We start from the raw sequence: 9,529 nt of genomic DNA on the forward strand, positions 1-9,529 counted from the left end.
GTAAATGCGCACATGTTGACAAAGTTATAAAATGTTAGCTTTACACGTTTTAGAGATAAGCTCTGCACAAAAATGACAGAAAGAAAGAAGAACTAGATTTGAACTCGTCACTGCGGACGAGTTAGGTTATCCGCGAAAACGCAACGTCTAATATACACGTATAATACATAGGTCTGACGTGAAAACTAATTTTCGTTATTCGTTACATATTGGTAATTTTGGCGAGGATTGCATGCCATACTGTAGGTGAACTGAATTTCGAGAAAATTCAACAACTAAACGTGTTGTGTTGTGGTATGTCGTTGGTAAACTCCATGTTGGATTTTAAGAGTCGTTCTCTGATAATACTGTTACAAATACCATTTTATGTCGTCGAACTTCAACGATTAAATAAATAAATAACAAACTCAAGTTTGTTTAGAATTGATATACTATAAGAAATAGGTAAGAAATTATGTGGATTGTTTGATTTGTAGTTGTTTTGTAATTGCTACTTACTAACGTAACCCTAGCCTACTATAGATATAGAGTAGAGGCCTGCTGTGTTTGTATACACCGTACGGAAGAAGGATGTCTGTAGTTTCAGAGATGGCAAACGTCGTGACGTTTTTCAGCCCGATGGCTTTCGTAGCAGCACGACATTCGTGTATGGCCATGTATGTGTATGTTAAATACGGTCCCGGTAAATATACGAACAAATATGTCTGGTACACAGTGTACCTAGGCCTAGCCTGTACAAGAGCACTTGTTGTTTTTAGTAGGACTAAACGGCGCTAGTTCCCTTTTTGCACATGGGATGGCTTATATATTACGCCGTGGCTAAAGATACGGTACCGTATTCTAACTTCTGTTTACTAAAGGTACGGTAAAATTGCATTACGTCATAACCAGCCAATGGGGTGCTGGTACGTGTGTGACGTCATCGTATAAGGACTTTGGATTTTTTTTTCATATCGCGAAAACAGTATCAACCGCATTTTTTGTTTATGGTTCATTTATCGCTATTATCGCCGTCGTGTGTGACAAAAACTAAATGTAGCCTACGTCTGTTATTATTATTAAAAAGCCAAAACATGTTGATTCTAATTCTAGAATACAGAAAACCGTTTCAAAAGAGGCCTAGGCCTACTTACTACGTACTATAACCTCATTATATGAGTTTGTTTGTGTGTAGGGAAAGCGATGCCAGGCTGGGGCCAGCTGCATGTGTGCGCTGATGATTGACTCAGCCCTGGGGCTACTGTCTTAAAATCATAGTATTTGAGGGCCCCTTTATTGTCCGCATTTGCTTGTTGTTTATGGTCACCATATTGTAAACAAAGTTTAATAAAAAACATAGACCTAAAGGCCATTTGGAATAAAAATAAAACCCTCATCAGCGCACACACATCCATGCAGCCTGGCGCCGCCGGCGACAGGAATTCTCTACATACAAAAACAGACGCGATATGAAAAAAAATCCTTATATGATGACGTCACACACGTACCAGAACCCCATTGGCTGATTATGACGTAATGCAATTTTACCGTACCTTTAGTAAACAGAAGTTAGAATACGGTACCGTATCTTTAGCCACAGCGTATATATTAACTCTAGCTTAATTTTTAGTTGTATAAATTCTTAAAGAGAAGAAACAATGATTCGTGCTTCTTACAATAGCATGTTGTCTATAGGCTTACGCTAGTCCAGTAGTCCTAGTAGTAGTGTAGGTCAGCGCAGTTCCCTTTCGCACCTGTCATTGTTACAAATATTGTGGCTGTGATCACAATTTGTATTGATATTTATAATAATAATATATTTTTGTCTTGTAGCTGTTGGAAGAGATACACAATTGTCTCTACTTTAGTATCTCTAGAATATCGTAAGTAGTGTATATAAAATAAATAGTTTGTAGAGATGATTAATGGTTTCATGATAGGGAGTGAACTGTTGACAGTTATTTTGTAGGCATTTTCTATTATGAAACATTTACATAATTCAGATTTTATTGTTGGTGAATAAAATAAAATGAAATTAGCATTGAGACAACATGTAGGCCCCAATCAGCCGTTTCATACCCAAAGTCATTTTGAGGAAATTTCTTCATTTTTCAGTCATTGATTAAGAAGCATGTTGATTTGGAAAAAGTGTTAATGTTGTTTATTACCATTATTAATGTTTTTCCTTGTTTTTTTTAAGATTGTAGAAAATATAGTGTCAGCTACAGCTGTGTGAGTATTAGTAAATTATCTGTTAACAAAGGGAAAACATATTTTCCTTACTTTGTGAACTGTTGCCTGTTATTTTGTAGGCATTTTCTATTATGAAACATTTACATAATTCAGATTTTATTTTTTGTGAATAAAATATTAAATGAAATTAGCATTGAGACAACATGTAGGCCCTAACCAGCCGTCTTATACCCAACGTCATTTTGAGGAAATTTCTTAATTTTTCAGACCTCGATTAAGAAGCATGTTGATTTGGAAAAAGTGTTAATGTTGTTTATTACCATTATTAATGTTTTTCCTTGTTTTTTTTAAGATTGTAGAAAATATAGTATCAGCTACAGCTGTGTGAGTATTAGTAGATTATCTGTTAACAAAGGAAAAACATATTTTCCTTACTTTGTGAACTGTTGCCTGTTATTTTGTAGGCATTTTCTATTATGAAACATTTACATAATTCAGATTTTATTTTTTGTGAATAAAATATTAAATAAAATTAGCATTGAGACAACATGTAGGCCCTAACCAGCCGTCTCATACCCAAAGTCTATTTGAGAAATTTCTTAATTTTTCAGACATTGATTAAGAAGCATGTTGATTTGGAAAAAGTGTTAATGTTGTTTATTGTCAATTATTAATGTTTTTCCTTGTTTTTTTTTTAGATTGATAGAACATATACAGTGTCAGCTACAGCTGTGAGTATTAGTAGATTATCTGTTAAACGGATAAAACTTATTTTCTTTACTTTGTGCCTGTTATTTTGTAGGCATTTTCTATTATGAAACATTTACATAATTCAGATTTTATGGTTTGTGAATAAAATATTAAATGAAATTAGCATTGAGACAACATGTAGGCCCTAATCAGCTGTCTCATACCCAAAGTCATTTTGAGGAAATTTCTTAATTTTTCAGACATTGATTAAGAAACTTGTTGATTTTAAAAAAGTGTTAATGTTGTTTATTGTCGTTAATAATGTTTTTCCTTGTTTTTTTTAGATTGTAGAAAATATACAGTGTCAGCTACAGCTGTGAGTATTAGTAGATTATCTGTTAAACGGAGAAAACATATTTTCCTTACTTTGTGAACTGTTGCCTGTTATTTTGTAGGCATTTTCTATTATGAAACATTTACATAATTCTATTCTAATTTTATTGTTTGTGAATAAGATATTAAATGAAATTAGTATTGAGAAAACATGTAGACCCCAATCAACCGGCCCATACCTAAAGTCATTTTGAGGAAATTTCTTAATTTTTAGATTAAGAAGCATGTTGATTTTGAAAAAGTGTTAATGTTGTTTATTGCCATTATTAATGATTTTCCTTTTATTTTTTAGATTGTAGTTGTACAGAAAATATACAGTGTCAGTTACAGCTGTGAGTATTAGAAAATTATCTGTAAAACGGAAAAAACAGATTTTCCTTACTTGATGCCCTCCCTTAATTGATAAACATGTGTTGTCTGTAAATTTACAATACTGAGTGACCAAATATTTTTGTGTATAAAATTCTATTATATTAAAACATTGAATAATTAAACCTATTTTCAGATTATATGTTTATACTAGGCCTTTATTTAATATAAAGGCCTAGTATGTATGTGTTGAAATGAAATAAAAAAAAAAAAAGAAAAAAAAAAGGCCTTTATTTAATATTACAATATAAAAATGTATGTGAATTGTCATTTTATACAAGTATTTGATTAAAAGCAAAAAAAATACAAGTTGATTTTGCAGGAAGTTGAAAAATTGTGAAGGTGAAAGAATTTGTTTCCGACATATTCCATATAATGAATTTTTGACATATTTTTAGGTCACAATATCTTCTACAGTGATTTAGTTATATTGTATAAACCAAAGTCATAAATATATTATCACAATTTACTTAACAATTTAGGACAATCATCCTTTTTAACATAAATGTGGTGGTCAGTTTCTCCAGGCATATACTTACAATTTATAAAATGGGTCTATCCTGAATTTAGTAGTGAGTTGGTCCTAATTTGGTTTGCTAGGCTCAATAGATCATGTTACATTCCACAAAGGGGATGTGTATAATATTATTTAGCTATTTGTAAATACACTGATCTATTTACTGATTCAATATATAATTCTTCGACTGGAATTCTTAGTACAGTGTATCTTAAAATCAATAACTAACTCTTTTTTTTTTCTTTTATTGTAGGTGACTGTCTTGTATAAACCCACTGGATCTCAGAAGAGATCTGGGTCTTTAGAAAAAGATCCTTCTCTCCGAAGAGAGAATCTACGAGGGGTTACCGAATTTGAAAATCTATGTTCAATTATCTGTAACCATTATGCACAATTATCTGTAACCATTTTGTAAAACATCTTGTAAAACCTTGAAGATAAACCGAAGTTTATTTCAAGATCATTTTTGCAAACATTCACTGAAACATTGAAGATAAACCGAAGTTTATTTCAAAACCTTTTTTGCAGAAAGTTCGAAGAATAAAACAGAAGCTTATTACAAAGAAACAAATATTAAACATAGTTTATTACAAAAGGATAAATTAAAGAAGATTTAAAGATCACTTTTATTTGAATCTGTTATTAAGTAGAATTGTAAAAAGAATAAAAATTACAATCTGAAACTATTTAGCATAACCAAGTATTACAGAGAAGTTTAAATTAATATAAAGTATTTCATCAAGCCAATATTAAATAGAAGCTAATTTTTTTATTCAGTGAAATTGTATAATCGAATTATTGAAAAAAAGCAGACAAAAAAAAATATTGACAAAGAGAAAAGAAATTAGGACAAAAGTTAAAAATCATAGAAACAAAAGACAACATAAAATTGAATTGTTTTTGGAATTTTAATAATTTATTTTGTTTTAGCAAGGATTTCTTGAATTGATAAAAAGAACCTAATTGTAATATTCATTGGATTTGCAGAATACATTTTAATTTAATTTGTAAACAAAGTTTATTAATTTGAAGAAACTTGTTTCTTATACAAATTTTGAATAATGGATATGGAATTCATAGCAGTAGTTGGTATCTTTTTGTTGATTATCTTTACAATGATAATTTATTTGTGTAAGAATGTGAATAAAGAAGTTACAAGTAAAAAGCAGATTTTTGTCAATACAACTGGTAATGTTAATAATGGAGTTATGGATAAGACAGCAGAATTTAAAATAGTTGTTAATGACATCTTGGACCTACTTGATGAATGCTGTTCAACTGAGAATGTCAAAGACGACAGAAATGATGATACAGGTAATGTCAATTGTGAATTTATGAAAGATACAACTGAATTTAAAGGAATAATTGATGATATCATAAACATATTATCTTATGGTACAGAGGTCACTTCAGAGTTTAATGATACATGCGATTTCTGTAATATTGAAGTGAAAGTAGACGACAATTGCATAACATGTGACCGTTGTAGTCAATATTTTCATGTGAAATGTGTAAGAGATGTTTTTGAAGACAAACTATGTAATTCCAGGGTAATTTGGATTTGTTCAATGTGTGGGAATAGTAATTTTGTTGATAACATGTTGGGTGAAATAGGTATTCCCTGTCATTTCAATAGATATACGATTTTAGAACCTGATGAATCTGTCACTGCAGACTTTACAGAATTAACGAAAAATAAAGAAAAACGTTGTAATAATGCCAAATTAAAATGTCAACAAAGAGGAAGTGAAGATTTACTTGGTAGTGATTGGATGAGGGTAAGATCAAAGAAAAGAAACGACAACAGAAAAAAAAGATGTAAAAATAGAGGAAATAAGAAAAGGAGAAAGCGGGTTATAAATGGTATAAGTATAGAACCAGGTGTAAAATATATTGGTAAAGGTGTAAAAGATTTCTATGAAAGACGAAATAATAACAAAATGGAATGGAATACGAATACTTGCAGAGAATACAACAAAGAAAATGGTAAAACGAATGTATTGGGAAATTCACAAACAATAATTGACGACAGTGGTAGGCCTATGTGTGATGTTTTGAAAAATACAAAAGTAACACACGGTATACAACAACAATCAGGTGGTGGTTCGAAACGTTTACGAAATAACAAGGGTCGTTTTGTCAAAACTAAGAAGATTGATAACAAAAAAGCACAAGGTAATGTGGACCTGAATTTAAAGAATGATTGCGATACTATGGAACGGTTTGGCAAAGATATAAAGAACATGGGTAATAATGACAATTCTGAAACGAAAACTGACGAGGATTTTAAAATGAAATGTACTGTAGAAAACGACAACACAGCGACTGACGATGCGAAAGCACAAAATAATAGCAAAATGAATGACAGAAGTAGAATAATTGATAGTAATGTTACAGATCATAAAAATCAATGTGCAAGTTGTGAATTTGAGGAAAATGAAGTATTGATAATTGATGACGGATGCAAAAAAGAAGTGGCTGAAAAAATTAGGTCCCATACTAAACCTAAATGTGACCAACATACTATCGATGTGGATATTGAAGTTTTAACAACAATTAATTTTTCGGAAGAATTGATAATCGATGATGTACCAAAACAACAAAATACACGAAAAAGGCAGAAAATACAATCAATAAATGAATTACAAGTATATAATAGTAATGAGAATATAACTGTAGCACAGGGTAATTTTAATCAAGGGAATTATAGATTTGGCTTTGCAAGTGGTAAACAGTGTGTTGCAAATAGTCTTGTAGCTATTCTTTATTCTACAAAGAGGAATGGAAATGAATTTTACACCAAAGACCTTGATACAATATTGACTCTTGGAAACGAGTTGTACCGTTACATTCAGAAAGATTCCACTATGCACGAGGACCTTTTAATGATTTCTGAACTGCCGAAAGAATTGGATATCTTGGATAACACATTTGTAATATCTCCCAAAGAATCAGTTTTTGGCATAATAGATGGGAATCTCGAATTTATGGCTGAATATGGAGCCTTGTCATTAAACCAAGCACTTGAACAAGAATTACACCAACATGATGCATTTTTTATGAATTTTAACAGAAGCACATTTTCTATTATTAAACGTGTAAATGGTTTCCTTATATTTGATCCACATGCAAGAGATCGATTTGGTTGTGTTAGTGAGCATGGAAAGAGTATTTTACTTTACAGTACATCTTGGCAAGGTGTTTACGACTATTGTATAAGATTAGCAAGGTCAATGAACTGTAATTTACATGACACCGAGTTTGAACTGACTGGTGTAAATATTGAAAATAAGTCTATGATTTTATGTTCCGCTTCTGTGCTTGATGATAATTGTGAACAAAGCAACTTGGGAAATGCCGATGTTGATGAACCTAGTACGTCTTATCAGTATAAATGTAGTACAAGATTACCAGAAAAGAATATTGATTCTAATGTTAAAGGCCAAAAACATAATAAAGAAGGTCATGTCTCATCAAGTAATGGATGGCAAAGTGATAGTGATATTGAAATCGTTAATGTTCAGTATGGAGAAAGACCTGACAAGAATTTTAAATTTATTCCGATCTCAGAAGCACAAAAGAAAAACATGTGTAATGAAGTAGGCATTCATTGTGAATATACCGATATGAATTGTGGTATTAACAGAGCTAGTCAGATTGGACATCCTCTTCAAATTACGAATATTACAGGTGATGGTAATTGTTTTTATCGTGCAATTTCATACATTATTTCTGGTACTGAAGATAATCATTTTCTTTTAAGAAGAGCAATTACTAATCATTTATTGGAGACTGGTGACTTGTTTATTAATACATTTAGTCACGAATATAGATCAGTTAAGGAATATGTGTTTGAAAAAAGAGTAATGGATAATGGAACGTGGGCATCCAATACTGAAATAAGTGCAATGGCAAACTTGCTTAATACAGATATTTATTCATTTAATGATCAACTTTTGACGTGGCAATTGTTTTCTGCTAAAAAGCCGGGAAGAATAGATGATGTTACATCTGACAATGGTATATATATTTTGTACACCATGAATGTGCATTTTAATGTAGTGGAATCTGTCAATGTCAGTCAAAATAATTTTCAGGAAACAACAGGACAAGTTGATATGGATGTGACATCCCAAAAGAATTATACAACACAGAAACGAAAGCAAATGAGAAAAGAAACATGTCACACATTTGAAGACATAGAACCAAAACACAAAAAGAGTAAAACTGTTGAGGGACCTTGTTCTGGAGATGAAGTAAAAATGTTGAGAAGGAAAAGAAAAACATCTTATGAAAATAGAAAACAAAGAGAAAAGAATCGTCAGAGAATGAAAAGAATAAGAGAGAAAAAAGATAATTCAATAGACAAAAATGAAAATAGAAACAAATATCAAGGTGATCCTGCATACAGAGAAGAAAAGAAACGTAAAGTAAAGGAGGCACAACAAATAAGATATGCTGATGATGATTATAAATTCCAAAAAAGGAAGGAAAACAGAGAAAGACAACACAAAAGGTATAGATGTGAACCTGAATATAATGTTAAGGTACGAAATAAAGCTAAACATAACTACAATATTGATTTGGATTACCGAACAACCAAAAAAGAAACAGTGAAGAATAGATACAACAATGATACAATGTTTAGACATAAAACTATACAAAATAATAAACAAAGAAATCAGGAAAGGTATCACAATGATCCACAGTTTCGAAAAAATTTGAAGCAAAATTTAGCACAGAAGTATTGTACTAATTCACAATTCAGAGAAAACATTACCCAAAAATTGACAGAGAAGTATCAAAGTAATTTTAAATTTAGACAAAACTGTAAAGAAAAATTTGTTAAAAAGTATCGGACTAATTTGAAATTTAGACAAAAATGGAAAGACAAACTGGCAGAAAAGTATCGGAGTAATTTGAAATTTAGACAAAACTTTAAAGACAAATTGGTAGAAAAGTATCGGAGTAATTTAAAATTTAGAAGAAAATGCAAAGACAAATTGGCAGAAAAGTATCGGAGTAATTTGAAATTTAGACAAAACTGTAAGCAGAAATTGGCAGAGAAATATCGAGGGAATTCAAAATTTCGTCAAAGATGTAAGCAAAGATTTACAGAAAAGTATCATGGTGATGAAGGGTTCCGGAAAAAAATCATGAAGAAAAATATGAAAAATCGGGAAAAAATCAAAACAGAAAACACTAATTTTAATATTGTTTTAGAAAACTTCAAGAAAACAGTTTCTCGTGGTCCTGAATATGTTTGTTGCGTATGCTTTAAATTGTTATTCAAAGATCAAGTTATGAAGTGCATCAGAGCTAAATACAAAAATCAGGCTTGTATAAATGAAAAGTATTTGCATAATTGCAATAATGAATGTAATAAAC

General features: G+C 30.9%; 1 long non-coding RNA gene across 1 annotated transcript; it reads left to right on the forward strand.

The window, feature by feature from the left end:
• Positions 1 to 303: 303 nt before the first annotated feature.
• On the forward strand, positions 304 to 5,094 carry LOC140057336 (uncharacterized). The gene is made up of 8 exons (XR_011846916.1): positions 304 to 444; positions 1,813 to 1,862; positions 2,180 to 2,211; positions 2,525 to 2,556; positions 2,871 to 2,903; positions 3,207 to 3,238; positions 3,548 to 3,587; positions 4,395 to 5,094. It is a non-coding gene; the product is annotated as an uncharacterized lncRNA (long non-coding RNA).
• The last annotated feature ends 4,435 nt before the right edge of the window (positions 5,095 to 9,529 follow it).

Source organism: Antedon mediterranea, chromosome 8 (assembly GCF_964355755.1).
Source record: "Antedon mediterranea chromosome 8, ecAntMedi1.1, whole genome shotgun sequence".
Classification (NCBI taxonomy): domain Eukaryota; kingdom Metazoa; phylum Echinodermata; class Crinoidea; order Comatulida; family Antedonidae; genus Antedon; species Antedon mediterranea.